Source organism: Embiotoca jacksoni, unplaced genomic scaffold (assembly GCF_022577435.1).
Source record: "Embiotoca jacksoni isolate LCO1_2020_lvr unplaced genomic scaffold, fEmbJac1.0.p SCAF_5, whole genome shotgun sequence".
NCBI classification, from domain to species: Eukaryota; Metazoa; Chordata; class Actinopteri; family Embiotocidae; genus Embiotoca; species Embiotoca jacksoni.
Window position 1 is genome coordinate 21,172,844 of NW_027185403.1, and position 17,538 is coordinate 21,190,381.

Consider the following 17,538-nt stretch of genomic DNA (forward strand, 5'->3'; position numbering starts at 1 on the left):
TTAATGAGCTGCCCGGCTGATGTCAAATGTTCTATTCCTCAATGAAGGTAAAACAGAGATCCTGCTAATCAATCCCTCTCACCTTTCAGCTGCTATACCGGACACTCCCTCATTGTGTTTTGGCCCCATGGCAACCCACTGTCATTTCCATATCAAAAACCTGGGTGTGATTTTGGACTCATCTTTTATATTGGATCTCCAAGTTGTGTCTGTTGTCAAAGTCAGTTTTGACCCCACCTCGCTCACTCAGGTCTCTCAACCAACAGTTTTTAGTTGTTCCTAGAACAAAAATGACAACCTGGGCCAACCGGTCCTTCTCTGTTGCTGCCCCTAAACTCTGGAACAACCTTCCCCTTCATATTAGGTTGTCATCCACCTTACCAAAGTTTAAAAGCCATTTAAAAAAAATATTTATTTTCCCTGGCCCATCTGCTTTGATCTTAACTTGGCATTTTTGTGTGATTTGTTAGTTTGTCTTAATTTTAACGTTACTTACTTGTATTAATCCAGTCATTTCGAATGTATGACTGCTTATCTATGTGCCGCACTTTGGGCAACCTGTGTTGTGTTTTAAAATGTGCTATACAAATAAATGTTGATTGCTTGATATTTAAAAGTCTCTGCTGAAGCTATACTTTGACTGGATATGCTTATGAATGAATCCAGTGAACAGCAGAGTGACTGACCACTGCACAATGTAGCATGGATAGGAGCATAATGCCGGCAGTCAGAGCTAACCAGCCATGTCAGCTCCTCTAAGACTGTGTGTGTTTCTGCCAAGAGGGAAGATCAGTGCTGCTTTGACAGGCACTAGAAGCACATTTATACCCTTCTGAGAGACTTTCTAGGGGGGGTTTCTGTGTTTAGCAGGCGAAGCAGCTATTCAATGAGAGGCCAGTATGGGTGTGTGTCCTTGGCAAGTGTCAGCACATACAGTAGATGTAGCCACACTGTGTATCCTGCTTAAGGTAATGTTACTGTTGGTAAGCCTGAACTATTTTGTTAAGCTCTGTCATCAGCAGCATGTTGTGTGTTTACCATCATTTGCCAGTATTGCACTTTCTATAAAAGCTTTGGGGGTCAATGTATGAAAAATACCTCACGGCCTTAATTACATACCTGAATTAACACCCCTTATATAATATATCATAATATCATATCAGTATAATAGTAACAATCATACTGCAGTAATAATAATGTTTTATAGTAGCAATGTCATACAATGGAATATTTGATACAATCAAGTGTGCAATTGCAATGGATACTGATGTAACTAATGAAACGATATTACACGAGAGGGTGTTTTAACGTCACCCTTGTGTAATATTGCGATCATACTACAAGTCATAATCCAAATAAAATATGCAATCAACATGTATTCATATTGTGTGGCAATTATGCTCTCAAAATATTATTTTTATTTTACCGTCAACCTCTGTTTCCATGGCAACACCATGACTAAGAGCTGGAAAACAATCAGTCGGTTCAGTAGACTCTTATGTAATGTATGTAATGTTTACTACTCCAATAATTAGTCCGACCCTTAGCAACCACCTAGCAACAGAGAGGATTTTTAGTCCATTTTATTGCTTTCTAGAGACATAGAAACACTAAACTGCTCAGCTAGCTCAGTCTGGTTGTAACTAACATATCTGCAAAACAATAAATCAATGAACTCGTGAATTTTTGTCCATGGTGTTACTGTACAGGTGCAACAAACAAGGACCAAAGAGACCCAATTTCACCAAATGGGTCACATTTAATATACCTATAACAAGTAAAAACAACATTATATTGCATATTGTATGAAATTCAATTCCAATTCTATGTTCCCATTGAGAAAGCGAAGTGATATTTCCAGTGATGAGCAGAGTGTGATGTTATGATGATTTAAGCACGTTCCAAACATACAGTTGAACAATCAGATCCCTTGGTCCAAAGTACTTGTTGTATAATATAATGTAATAGTGGCAAAATGAATACAATGATGCGATACGGTATATAATAGTGTATATATATATATATATATAAATACACAGACAATGGAGGGGGTGAGAGACAGAATGGCTATGAAGACAATGCTCAGGCTCTGTTTGTATGACGGTAATCAGTTTGACAGCTCATTACTGGGGGTTCTCTTTAGTGCCCCCCACCCCTTTCATCTCCCACCACTTTCCCCTTGATTGTGTTCAATTACTGTGATCTGTTTAGGTGATAACTCTTCCGAGAACAGTTTATTTTCCTCTTCTTCTAAATGACACCATACATCTCAAGAAGTCAGCGAGCCTGATCTTTTTGGATACTACTCGTCATGCAGCTGTGTTTGTTTAATTGAGGGTGTGACAGATGTGTGCTTTTGTACATGTGTGCATGCGTCATGTTAGGCGAACAGTGAGACGTTGAGTAATCGCATTCAAAAGCTGCTTTAAGGCAGGAAATTAAACTACACAACAAGCTGTCAGGGTGGATGATTTTGGAACGTGCTGCAAGAATGTGAGGCTCTGAACACATTCAGTCTCCTTACTTGTGTATGTTAAAGTATATGTGTGAGACGACCATAAACGGTACTTCTATTTTGCATTAATTTGGAATTTGATGCTAAGTTGCTGCATATTTCAGTTCTTAGTGTCTGCAGCAGCACTCAAGCTGGACTCCACACGTTTGTTCAAACCTAATAGCCCGTGTTCTCCCGTTATGATGTGACAATGTTCCAAAGAGCTTCTTGTAATGTCAGACATCTTTGGCTTTCTCAGTCTTCCAGTGCCTCCATAAATATTCAGAGGGGTTGATGTCATTATTCTGCTGCAGTGTGAATCCTCATCCACAAAACTGAATGGAGTTTTTCCTCTCCTCGGTCAGGGTGGGGTTTATCAGACCTCTAATACGCAGTCTTCTTTTGACGGGACTTTTGCTGATTGGAGAGTTGTGTTCTTTATTTACCAAATTCTGTATGTCAGAAGAAGTTGCTTCTCTCTCAGTAAACAGAGCTTGATTTATTGATCCTCGGATGGTGTCATCCCTGTTGGCCTGCCTGATTGTGTTTTGGACACAAGGGATCCAGTCTCCACAGTGTTTCAGAGCTCCATGCACTTGCTCCTTAGAAGTCTTCATGATTTGATGCTGAGAAAGCACATCTTTGCTTTGAATAACAATTTGACTTCTGACACTTTCACTTAGATCTGATGCCATGTTTCCCACTATCACAATGCTGCTTTGTCAGCAATATTCTGCTGGAAACTTGACTCTGGAAACTTAACTCAGCCATATTTATAGCAGGTGAACAATGGCTGCAGGTTAAAGTACTTGAAACTTAGTACAATACAACTTAAGGAAGTGTGACGTTTAGGACAAACAATAGTCAATGCCATAGATCTCTCCTGATTGCTGACCACAAGGTATCTTCCAGAGGACACTAAGATCATGTCTGTTCTTTAGACTTTATATAAAATTGGACGTAGATTCCAGCTCTGAAAAATGAGGCCAACGCAAATGCCATAAACTGCAATACCACAAGGTGCAGCTAGAGGTTGGCTACGAAAAGCGTTGGTTTCCTCAGACTAGCATTTTAACTTCTCTCATGAAATTCTCAGTCAATAAAAGTTTTCTGTCTGCCACTCGCTAAAGTCACATGAATGTACTGGAGGTCCATCTGAAAATAATCACGTCATTAATTATAAAATAAGCTTCAAAAAGACATGTTTTTGGGGGTGTGTCTGTTTGATTGACAGGCCTGTGTTGCAGTCAGGTAATGGGTCAGATCCCCCATTCGCTCCCCTCCAGCTCGCTCAAATATGGTCACTACCGACTCCAAACCGATCGGGACCAGCAAGATGGCGCCGGCCATATTCTGAACTCGAGGCTTCGATACGGCCGTTTACAAACCAACGGGTGACGTCACTGTTGGTTGCTGCTTGGTCTCTATTCACAACCTTAATCAGCATTTCATTTTTTGTGCACAAAAAACGGGGTGTTTATCAAGGGGGGACAGAAGTATTCATCCATGCATGTGTGTCACGTGTCAGAGTGTGTGTGACACAAGTTCTGACAGATGTATGATCTGTTTCATAGATGTAACAGTATTTTAATAATTAGTGCAGCCTGTAAACATACAGTATATACTGGTGTGTTTGTGTGTGTGTGGTTTTATCACCACTGTATGAGAACACAACCACACTCATGTACCAGGCGTGATGCATCAGTTTTAGCACCTACATGCATATTGTACATGCATGCTTACTGATGCTTGCCAACCCCTCATGCTTCCCTGTACACGCATCCGTGCTTCTGAGGCAGTGTGTTTTCTGTTGCGTGTGTGTGAACATGGCTCTGTGTGTTTGTGTGTGTGTGTGTGTGTGTGTGTGTGTGTGTGTGTGTGTGTGTGTGTGTGTGTGTGTGTGTGTGTGTGTGGTGAAATATCAGCGTGAGCCACCTGTTCTTGAAACACTGTGGCGAGTGAGAGGTCTGGATCAGCCTAAATCCCGGAGAGTTGACACCTGTCAGCCTGTCAGCCCGTCTGCTTTAACTGTCCTGTCCTGCACTGGATAGCAGCTTCCAGCTCTGATAACCCACAGACCATGTCTAACACTGACAGCTCCACCGCCTTACACTGGGACATTGGGGGGAGACACAGACCACAGAAGCAAACCGGCACACGGCTTCATGTTCAAGTGTCCTGATGTGTTTTGGCTGAAATACATTGTTTAAGAATGCAGGAGCAGATGGAGAGAGGGTTGTATCCTTTGTTTAGGGACAATGCACAGGAATTCTTACAAAAGAAGACTTTACATGATTAATTAAAGAGCCCCAAGCTCATACGTTCCTACTGAGGACATAAATCTTTACAGTTAAATTGTACAGGGCTGGAAGGCTGCACGGTGTTAAACGTAGGATTGTAATGATAGTGTGTGTTCGTGGTGTTTGTTAAAGTTTTCATTTTTCTGACAGGCATGATATTTGTGCTGTTTGATGATTTCAGTTTTTGTTACAAAGACTAACTTGATGAGTAAGTTATTGCTAATGTTATAACCTGCAGGCTCACCACACAACCAATCTATAGGGAAACAGGAGCTGATGCATCACTACTGCAGCAGTTACTACAAATCTGTTGATTTAGAAAAGCATACAGTGAACATCCACTACAGGAACTATTGAAATGCCAAAGCTACATGGAGTTCAATGGGTGTGTGCTGGAAGTGAGACCTCGTTACAACCAGCGCAAGATGGCCGCGTGCAATGTGCAGCGGGACGAAGTGGTAAGGAGTCGTCCATCTTTATATACAGGCTTTGACTAATAGTTTTTCCGACGACAACGGAGCTCCAAGACACCAAATAATAACATATCAGGCTTTAGTTAAACATGCTATACTTATTAGTGAGATAGTTCATTATTGGGTCACGAATCCAGAGCAGGAAGAGTCCCACTACAAACAGGAAGTGAAGGCAAAAAGGACAGAGCACAGCAGAACAGCAAGGAGACGCAGCCGTCTCACCTTATTGAAAACTACCTTACAAATGGACTGTCGGCACGTTATCATTGTAATACATCTTAACACTTTCCAAAAGGAGTGGACTTGCTATGTACTGAAATGCAACTATTAATAAGTCAAAATGCACTAAAACCTCAGGAAATTAAATGTTGTTGTTTTAAAGTTTGATTTCGGTAAATTGTTGCAATGATAATTTGTCTCCATTTTAAAACACTGTGGGCGAACAGGTGGATGCTGGAGTGAACGCTAATTGTACCGATAATCAATATTATCATTTGTATGGTGAGCAGTGTGGTAACTGCAGTGTAGCTAGAGAGAAAAAAAATAGAGTATAGTTCAGGAAACATTTTTCTTTGTTTTAAAAAAAAAAATAAAAAAAAGTGTGGTGGTAAAAGTAAAGCTTTTGTGACTGCTGCAAGAATTTCTGCCTTTATTTTGCATTATAATTTGTTCAGTCTTCTTTTTAGTTCCACCAAAAGCATCAAATCTGACCACAAACCTTCTCAGCAGGTTCAGAGAGTTTTGAAGTCATCTGAAGAGGAAAAGTTGAAAGGAGAAATCTCTGCGAGCGAGTTTGGTCCAAATGCATGTCGTGACAGCGTGAGTGATGTGCCTCTAGTGGTGTCATGCATCATCCACAGACAGCGAGATTTAACTGATTTACTGTGTGTGTGTGTGTGTGTGTGTGTGTGTGTGTGTGTTCAAAAACCACACCTGCTCACAGATTAGCTGTCATGACCACACACACAATGCTCGGCTTTTTCGGTGTACACACACACAGATGGGCTGCTGAACCGTGGCCTTGTGTGGAAACGTTTGGATGAGTTCAAATAGGACCAGGCAAACATTCATTCAACAAACACCCACACAAAAACACACACGATGACCATCCAAGTCACGTCCACTGATCTGCTCACCAGCAGGACATCTTGCAGTGTGTATCATGGCAAAGGCCCCTTAGCCGAAGTATCATCCAGACCTGAAACTTCTTACAAAGTATTTCTGTCCATTATTCTTTGTTGTCAAACAAAAGTTTTTAAAAAGTATCTTTAGGAAATTAAAACTTAAAATATGACCATTTCTAATCTCGTTGAATGTGCTTTTAAAACTCTTGCACGCAAATTAAATATAATTGAACAAAGTTGAGAACTGTACGTTTTATCGGCAGGACTAAAATAATGTTTTTCAGGCTCCACCTTAAAGCCCCTGAAAATCTACCTTTTTGATTTGAGAAATTTTAAAGGAAAAGTATGCTTTATCAAAATCACGGGTTCATTTTTATACTGTCAGTTTTTATGCCATTATACTTGCAAAAGCAAATACATATTTTAACATTGCAATTTAGGTATTAATATCACCGTAATATTTATTTTTTTTATCCCAAACAAATCTTCTTTTTTTGGAGAACCTCTCCCATTGTTTGACTTGTATTTGTTGGCTCGCCGGACCTCCAGTATTTTTAGCAGTATAGGATACTCAGATCTCCAGATCTAAAAATACTGAACTCGTGGAAATAAATCACAATTTTTCTTGAGCAACAGTCAGGACTAATGCTGACTGTCTCCACTGACCTGACTAGAAGCTACTTTAGACTCGAGCCCTTCACATAAACCTTAGCCGTACTGGGTTCACATCACCTTTTCACGGTGGGTTTAATGCCATAAAGGGAACCATCTCTCTTTCCAACTTTATTTGAATCATCTCTGCGCACAAATAAATTGGTTAGGAAAAGCAGTGTAGTTTAGCATAAAGACTTTAGATAGTTGAAAAGGGCTATCCCGGCTCAAATAAAATATACATATAGCCTACTGTAAATAAGATATTGTGGTGGGGGGGTGGTTTGGCTCAGCTGCAGGAGGGACTGATTGGGGGAGTGGTTCAGGGAAAGGTGCCTGGAAGAGGCTTCATTAGCCTCAGCTGAAGTCAATGACTGATTGTCCCTCTCTTCCTTTAAAAACCCAGGCAGCAGGACACCAGGTCTCTCATTCCTGGGGACACGGAAAGGCTGGCTGGCTGGCTGGCTGCCTGGCTGCGGACAGGTTGTGTGGCATGTGCTCGAATTCCTGGCAGGAGAGCACCAGAGTTAAAAGTCATCGTTTGTGTGGAATAAACCAGTTGGAACATCGTACTTTGGCGAAGTGTTGTGTGTTCAGCCGATAGAACCCACAGTGACACCAAAGATGTCTGTCACAGATATGAAATAAAATAGCTAAAGAAATAATTCAGCACACATTCTTGTAAAAAGCACAACTTACTTTTTTGGGGGGGGCTCACATTAAACAAACACGATAAAAGATGTTTTAAATCAGCTTTAGGGGTGCTAAAAGGAGCTGGTGAGCTCTTTCCCCTTGTTTTCAGTCTTTATGTTATGCTAAGCTAACCTGCTGACACATGCCAATGACATTCAGAAAGACAGATGGAACTCTTTGCTACAAAGCTGATTTGCATCTGTCCAAAAATGTCAACTATTTTTGAAATGTATTGCAGAGGAGCTGCAACATTTTTCCATCCGCTCCAGTTAAAAGGCTTCCACAGGCTTTTATATCCGTCTATGTTCTGTCAAAGGAAAAGGGCAGTTTATGATGATTAACTGAACTAAGGAGCAATGTTAGTACCCTCTTAGTGGCTTAAAATAATGTTCCTGACTTAATGTTTAAGCAAATAGCTGTCTTCATAGTTTATCATTCCGTATTGGCTGCTTTTGGCTCTGCGGCCTGTCTCCGCTGCACCCTGGCGGCTGAATGAGCAAACATGATTGGTGTGTGAAGGCTTGATTTGTGCCAGCCACCTCCACCTTGTTACAGAGGAATTGTCTTGCAGGGGAGCCTGACAAAATGGCACCCACTGGACCCGCTCCAGAAAGATAAGCCATTCCACACTGATCATCAAGCCAAGGTGAAAAAGGAATTTACTTTCAAATTTTGGGCATTTGTCCATTTATTCCTGAACAAACCTACTCATTCTTGTCAAAGATGCCCTTCAGTCTGGCCTGAGGCCACGTTGTTTTCAAGGACGAGGAACACAGACAGAGCCAAAGGTTGAACGGAATCAAAAGAGAGCGAAACAGTGTTAAAGGTGACAATTATTTTGCCCACTGTAGGATTAATAAAGTCTAATGTAATATAATATTCAACTAATTCATCTGATATTATCATATTATAATTGTAAAATCTGTGTATATTTTTAAGCCATATGGAGCAATAGCCTATGTTGTCCATATCATAACAACATCTTTGATAAATTTCAGTCTGGTTTTAAGCACTACATAGCACACAAACTGCCCTCCTCAAGGTAACTAATGACCTCCTTTTAGCAGCAGATGGGGGAGAGTGCAGTTTTAATTCTGTTAGACCTAAGTGCAGCTTTTGACACCGTAGATCACACCATTTTAATCGATCGCCTCAAAACCTGGGTTGGCATCAAGGACGCTGCACTTAGCTGGTTTTATTCTTACCTTTTAGAAAGAACCTACTCGGTCACCATCGGTAATTACTCGTCTTCCACGAGGTAACCACAAGGTTCAATTTTAGGTCCAGTTTTATTTTCTATCTGCATGCTTCCACTCGGCCAAATCCTCCAACGACACGATGCATCTTTTCATTGCTATGCAGACGACACACAGATATACCTTCCGCTGAGACCTGGTGACCCAAAGAGCCTGGATGCTGTCTTAGATTGTCTCTCTGACATTAACTATTGGATGGCTCAAAACTTTCTTCAGCTCAACAACTCAAAATCAGAAGTCATATTGTTTAATTCCCCAAACAATAACACCAGTCTCATTAAGAGTCAACTTGGTCTTCTGTCTGCTTATTTAAAACCTGTTGCCAGAAACTTGGGAGTAATGTTTGACTCTCAGTTAAGCTTTGAAACACAGATCAAAAAAATGGTCCAGTCCTGCTTCCTTCAATTAAGAACCATCTCCAGGATCAAACCCATACTGTCACACTCTGACCTGGAAAAAGTAATCCATGCACTCACTTTCTCTCGACTCGATTACTGTAACTCCCTCCTTTCTGGCATTAACCAAAACTCTCTCTCCCGCCTCCAACTAGTCCAGGATGCAGCAGCTCGGCTTATTATTGGTTTTAACAGACAACATCACAGTTCTGGCCTCTCTCCACTGGCTCCCGGTTGGTTTTAGAATTGATTTTAAGATTTTGTTGATCACTTTTAAGGCCCGCCTCGGTCTGGCCCCGAGCTACATTGCTGAAATGTTAGCCCCATATGAGCCAACTCGCAGCCTTAGATCTTCCGGTGGGCCCTTCTGGCCGTTCCAAAGTCGAGACTTAAATCAAAGGGTGACCGTGCTTTTTCCATTGGGGCCCCTCGACTTTGGAACGACCTACCTGAGGAGATAAAGCTTGCAGAATCATTGACTTCTGTTAAATCACTACTTAAAACACATTTTTATAGAATTGCTTTTAAGTGATGTCGTCCTTTTATGCAGTTCTTTTGTTCCCCTGTTTTTGTTTGTTTATTTTATTCATTTATTTATTTGTTTGTTTTCTATTCCATTTGCTCGTTTTGGTTATTTGTTTGGTTTTCTTGTATTCATTACCTTAATGGTATGGTCTTTTTTTGCCTCCTGTTTTCTTAAATGTTTACGGGTATTGACGTTATGTATGACTATGCTTTGCTTCTCTGTAGAGCACTTTGTAAACTCTGTTTTTAAAGGTGCTGTATAAATAAAGTTGTTATTATTGTTATTATATGTGTAACAGTCTGTATATGTAATGGCATCCTGTTTCTCAACTTGTTTTTTTGTTTTGTTTTGTTTTTTAAATCCTTCTCCAAGGAAAAACGCTGATTTTAGAACATGTGTCCTGAACCCATTTGTATCTTGCAAATACTGTGTAATGCAAAATAGTCACAGAATTACACACATAATGTTCTATGAGCATATAAAGTGACAATTATTGTATCAGCTAAATGTTTGGACACACCTACAAATTAAAGGCTTTTCTTTACTTTCATTAAAGAAAGTAAAAGTAAAGTAAAAGTAAAGTGGACTGTGCTGACAGGTCATCATTGTAAATGAGAATTGGTTCTCAATTGATTTTACCTGGTTAAATAAAGGTCATATATATTATTTTCTACAAAGTAAAAAACTGAAAAACTATGAAAAACCATGTAAACAAAAAAGTATGGAAAAGAAAAATACATGTTAAATTTCCTATTCTTCAGAGAAGCCCCCTTTTGCTTTGCACAATGTCCATTCTTTGAAAAGTCTTGAAGGATCTCAGCTGGTCATCTGATGCTCGCCTGGCAGCGCCGACTGTCGGTCACCGCTTCAGTTTTCTTCGCAGTGAATAGAGTCTGGTAACTCGGCTCATATTAGCGTTGGCTCAGCAGCTCTGAAGGCCGGACCAATCGGTGACCAGTGTCGGTGGTTAACAGTGTTTGTCCAACCCCACCTTCGCTGTGATTGGACGGCTGGTGACAGTGACCAGCACAGTGTTTATATTTTTCAACTTTTGTTCACCGGAACAAATTGCCAAACGTTCAGCATTCGGCACAGGATAATTTCTCAGCACCTCGTCACCCTGCTGGCAATAATTAAAACAATAAAAACAAATTTGTGCTGTAATCAGGAAAAAAACATGTTGGTGGACAAGGGCCGCAGGTAGTTGCAGAGTGATAGATGGTTTCGCCACAGGCTGATTTGTTCAAATGAACTGGAGGTCTACGCCAAGTAGGATGGAACCACTGCAAATAATTATGGAGGGTGGTTCCGGTTCACACCAGGCAAATCTGATGCAGCTCTCCATGACTCTGCTTCTTGGTCCAACAGCCCTTGCAGAGCCTGGACATTGATGTCCTGTTGAAAAACTGGTGATAGCCCCACTCAGCTCAAAGCAGAGGTCTCTGCAGAATGTTGTTGCAGCCATTGCTGGTTGAATCTCGTCTTAAATTATGAATGAATGTCCAACAGTGTCACCAGCAAAGCCTCCCAATACTCCACCATGTCTCCTCCTCGCTGCCTCACAGAGGGAACCACACATCCAGATTGGGCTCATGAGACCAAAGTCCAGCCTTCCACTGGTCTAAAGTCCTCAATCCAACAAGTTCTCTTCTTCTTATCGTTGTCACTCCGGAGTGGTTTCTGTGCAACAGATTGACCACGAAGGTAAAATGTACACAAATTGTTGTCTTCCCAACAGCTGATGTTTGCTACTTGAACTCTGGGAAGCACTGATGATGCTTCAAATCTGAGGTGCTGCTTATTGTTGATTTCATAGGCTGCTAACTCTAATCAACTTCTCTGCAGCAGAGGAAAATCTCGGTCTTTCTTTCTGGACGGTCGTCATGAGAAACAGTTTCATAGTATTTGATGATTTATGCAACTAAACTTTTCAGAAACTTTGAAAGTTCAGATTGACTGAATTCTGTGTCCTAAATTAATGATGGACTGTTTACTTACTTCATCCCGCAGAGATTTGAGAAAATAATATTTTCTTTCCAAGTGAAAGTGATGTTTGACAGTTAGTGTCGAGAGTTTTCTCTGTAACTACCTTTGCTTGTTTTACAAATGCAAAGTAAGAAGTTTAACGATTCATTTTAAAGTTTTAAAAGGTGGCCGTCACTCCCCTCAACCACACGTACATTGTGTAAGTTATGCTTTAATACTGTTTTTTCTGCATCAAAAACAAGCTTCAATGTCAAACCACAGACCTGTGGTCTGTAGTAAAATGTTCTCATTACTTTAGAACATGAACATATAGTTTATTTTCATGTGAGGACGGTAAGTTCACTCCAACAATTCACAAACAAACCTGTCTGCTCTTTCCAGTCTCAGAGAGCTGCCTGGTTATCATGGACACAACGCCAGCACTGCCAACACTTCCTAAAGAACCCAATTAACAGTGTCCCCACAGCACGGCAGGCGGGTTAAAGTCAGCGCCCTCGGAGAATCAGAACGTATTTAACTAACAATGTGACCCCGGTCTGTTGGCCATAAGGTTTTCAAAGCAGTTTGAGTTGTCACCTGTCAGGGGACGGAGCCCCCGCTACGCCAGCATCTGTCCTTCTGACACACATGCGCCGCCACACACACAGGAAAAGGACTGTTATTGGATAGAAATACAGATGCTCCGTGCCCTCCGACTCTAACCTGCAGCACCTGTCCTTTCTTGTCTGCGGTGTTAAAGTCCATGGCCTCTAAAGCGCCGCAGCAGATGGGAGCTGATTCCCCAACTCACCTCCTGACACTCCTCCTGTGTACTCGTTTACCCTCCAGGCACCTTTGCCTACATCAGCATAAAATCACGGCAAATTATTATTTCAACTTTTTCAGTATAGAAACTTCAAAGTACCTGGTTAGCACCATCTTTGCTGCAGTCAGAAGGTTAGGAAGGCTCAGACTATTAAACGCTCTCCTGCAGCTTTTTACTACATAATGTCGCTCCAACTAATACCGCTGATTGACTGAAGCTTTGGATCTCGTACATCATCTTTTTTCAGGAGTTTTCAGTGTAATTTAAGGACTAATTATTCATGTTGCCTTATATGTTTGAACATTACAAAATGGTAAGTTGTGCTGCATATGCTTGATCCTAAATGATTCGAAACAACAATGTGTTCCATAAATACTTGGTTCATACATATATTAATACAAAAAGAGTGATACATTAATCAAAAAGTAAGCACCCACTTAAATTAATTAAATGTGTTTATCATAATAAAACCATGATCCAGTTTTATCCTGTATGTTTTAAAATAGTCAGTAAGTCTGTTAGATAACTGGACTTCATGTTCATACATGTTTTAAACAGTGAAAAAAACCTTTTACACCTACTAGTGGCACCAGGTCCAAATTTAGAGGCCAACTATTGACCATTCATGTTTGCACCAAATGTAGTGTCCATGTTGAGTAATTTCACTGTATACATTAAAACTTGGAGAAGTTAGTGTTGTTAGGGGAAAGTAAGGATGGCCAAAGTCATCCTGTACACAAAGGTTACACGACATTCCAATCCAAATGATCTGATATAGTTGAGTCCAGTTTAAAGTAGTTAAAGAGCTAGTTTAGGTAAAGTATTTACCTTTTTTTTTTTGTTTTTAACAGAACAAAACTGTGTGAAAAAAACTTAGTTTCAACAAGTTTGTCAGCCTATACACCTTCAAAAAAGGGTCAAAGTATAATTATCTATATATTCAAGTGATGTTTTCTTTTTAGCATAACTAATAGAAACATCACTAAAAGTAATGCATTGATGATTATTGATGTTTTTAAGAGCATTTTCTACAGTTAACTCACACTGTGTTGTGGAGCCTCCTTCTCGACCCTTTTTATTTTAAAAAGTTACTGTGAACAATCCGCTTTTCATTAAAATGTTCTCTTATGAACTTTGCTTGCGTGAGGGAGGAGCAGGAGGTGGGTCCTGCTCCGAGGTTCTGACTCAGGAGTCACTTTCAAAGTTGTCTGTGGGCATTAAGCACCTTCTGCTTTCATACAACCTGCATTTGGGGCGTAGGTTAATTATCTAAAAATAATAACGTCATAATAATATTTAAATCACTTGTTAAAAGTTAGTTGCTTTGTCATGCTGTTAATATGCAGCCATTCATCCCAGTAAGTCATTACCATAATGTTTACCTTCTACTTCCTTTTTGTACAAGAGCTTATTGTCTTTTTATTTGTGTCAGAGTAAATGAGGTTCACTTTTACTTCTTTATTTAATGCACTTTGCCTTATAATGTAACATTTCACGGGTTTTGTTGTGCAAGTAGTGGCCAAATTAGACTTCAAGTCAAGCAAAACTGTTTTAAAAATGTGTTTTGAACTGATATTGAAAGTCGTCTTTGCTTCCAACCAGGCTCGTAGCAGCTGGGGACAAATGCAGGAAGTTGTATTTTGCCATCAGAGCTGTTCTACACTTGAAAGCAGACATTTTTTTCAGTTTTTGTTGAGTTTTGTATGAATTCATAATTGTTGGTGCTTTGTTTTGTTCCAGACTACAGAGAAGAATCAGTCTGTTTATTGAGTGTGTTAAACAGAGGACACAAAAACACGTTGATTTCTGGATAGAATAATTAAAGCTGCAGATATTGTGGAGGGTGATGTGTTCACATGATGAGGTTATTTCTAGTTAATGCAGAACAGCAGCGTGAGATTTGAAACAACACCCTGTCAAAATTCCTCCACTACACAAGTACGAGTCCTTATGTGCAAGAGCACTATTTATTAGTGTGCTATAGGAAGTATGTCATTTGGAAAACAGAAATAGGTATTAAGAAAAAAAGAAAACAAAAACAGTTTCTGAGACGTTACGTTTATTAAGATGAGACAGACCGGTAAGGCCACAAACAGGAAAACTAAACTGCAAGTCTTTGCAGTATATCAGCTAACAACATAATAACTGTTCGATATCAAACTTTTGCGGCTAACCATTAACTCAGAAAAGTGTAGTAATGAGCTTTTTTTTTTTTTTTATTAGATTTTCCCTTTTGTAAGAAATCAGTGAAATGCCATCAGTGCTTCATCTGCTGGGGTGTGAGAGGAAGTGAGTGTGTGAGAGGATGTGGGTGAACAGTATCTGTAATGTCCCACTGACACGAGAGAGGTAATCTAATCATTGAGACACACACACACACACACACACACACACACACACACACACACACAGAGTGATATATTAGGCTACTCTCCCACTATCAGTCGGGGTATCATTAAACCCAGACCTGTGACTGTGAATACACAACGCCACGGTGCACAGGCCTGATTAACCTGTGTGTTTAAGTGTGTCGTACAGGAGAGGCCGTTGCTCTGAGAGCCAAATGATAATTGCTCTGACTGCTTGTTACTCTGAACCAAAAGCTAATAATGTCTTTCTTCTTTAATGCGTTTCTGTCCTTCATTTTCTCCCAGCCCTCTCCTTCCCCTCGTTTCTCGCTCATCTCTCACATCTTCATTGTTTCCTCAATTTCTGTCTTCCCACTTCTGAACTCTCATCCAATTTGTTCTGTCTCATCTTTTTTTTTTCCTCCGATATTTGTTGTGTATCTCTCCCTTTTCCAATTTTTCGCCCTCGCTAATCTCTTTGCCCTCTGATTCCGGCTCGCTCGCTGTGTCTGTTTCGACCACCCTCTTCTCTCTGTTTCATTTCCTCTGCAATGCTTTGGTTCAGCTAAAATGATGCAAGTGAAGAGCAGAAAGCTGATCTGTGCATGTAAAGCATGTCATCATGTCTTCCTCTCTGTGTGGCGGAATACCCTTTGGTATTTGGCATTCCTATACTGTGAATCTCTGGGAAGCAGCAACATATAAAGAATGAACATTAAGGAAGCTAACATAACCTGAATTAGAACAGCACCAATGCTGCAGTATCACTGTAAAAACAACTTTTTTTTATCATCTCACTGACATATTGCTAATTAAAAGCATCAAATCCGTTACAGACAGTGTTTACAGTTTTTAATGTTTCAACATTATTGACTTAGAAAGTAGCTTTATATTGTCAGATATTGGGAAATCTTGATACGGATTATTTGGGTGTTGGCTCCTTCACATTGTAAATCTCAGTCTCTTGTGCAATAGATTGCAGTAGATATGACTGGTTCCTTCAGGGTTAATAAGAATTTGCTGATTACAATTCTCAATTTCATTTTATTTTTGAGTGCAATATCACCACAAAAAACAACAACCACATAAAAGAATATCAACTCCAAGAAACAATTCAGATCACATAAGGTCCATTCAGCCTTTGTATAAATGCCAAACAGATATGTTTTAAGCGTAGATTTGACGACAGAGACCGTGTCAGCCTCCCGAACTCGACATCCGTCTAAGAGCAGCAGCATACCAACGCAGCAACAGAGGTGGCCTCAGTTACCACTTAATACGTAATGCTGTAGGTCTCTGCACAGTCTTCTTTATTTCACCTCCTTTGCAATATACCACTTTAGCATTAGAAATGAACTGTTAGCAATGAAAGCCTGCTGTCATTTTACAGATGGGCTTTTAAGTTAGTATTCTGTTAGGAAAATGGATGCTAGCAATCAAGCCAAACTAGCTTTCACCTGGAAAATGAACCTTTGTTAGGCTGAAAACACACAGACGCTCTTTAACACGCGCTGAAATCAAAGACAGCACAAAGAAAAGGCAGCGGTTGGCCCATGCCGGTGGTTAAGTGGCTGCGTGTGGCTGTTGGAATGAAAGAGATCATTTCAGTGTCCCCAAATACACCTATCAAATTACAGACTGTCAGCCAGTGTATGCTCACTGAAGAACTTTAGTTTCTTTCTGATTAGAAGTAAGTAAAGTAAATTAAAACAAACACTGTCCCTGATTAAATTAGCTTTAACTTCCAGTTTAATTTACCCAGATGTGGAGTAATTTCACTGAAATATGTCTGCCTTTGAGAGCTCAGGGATTTGACGATCTCCAGGAGGATCCTAAATTGTTCCACAGACATACAACAGCAAATACATTCAAGCACAACTAGATGCCAAGAACTGAAAAAAAAAGAACAAAGAAAAAAGAAACAACGAAAAAACTGTTAAAGGAGTGCACGCTGCAGCATCTGGTGTTACAAATATACTGCATGAAGCCACAATGGAGAGCTGCCAACTCTGCTGTGCTGTGGGTTAAATGTGTGTGGGAGTCCCTGGTTCAGCACCGGCCCCAGTAAATTATTTTACCATCTGGAGGACTGGCTGAAATCAATCATTACATTCCTGCTGGTGATTCTGCTGCCATCCGGAGAGAATTATATAAAATAATTCACAGGAATTGATGCCCAACAAATCAGAAATGCTTATGAACACTTGTTTCTCTGTCAGGCCAACAAATGTTATAAGATTTGTATGGGGCTGAATTAGTGTGTAGAGCAGCTGATGTGTATGTGGTAACCAAACTCTTGGCTCTTGCAGTGAACTCAATATTGCGCTTGTTGGTGCTTTTTGGTGCTTCCATGCTAATTGATGAATGATGCACTTTTGTATAAGTTTATAAGCTGAGGTCCAAACTTTTTCAGTTCTTGGTGAAGTAAGTTTGAAAAATGCCCAGATGGTATTTTTGTTACTTATTTCAGGGTTCATCAGCTAAAAC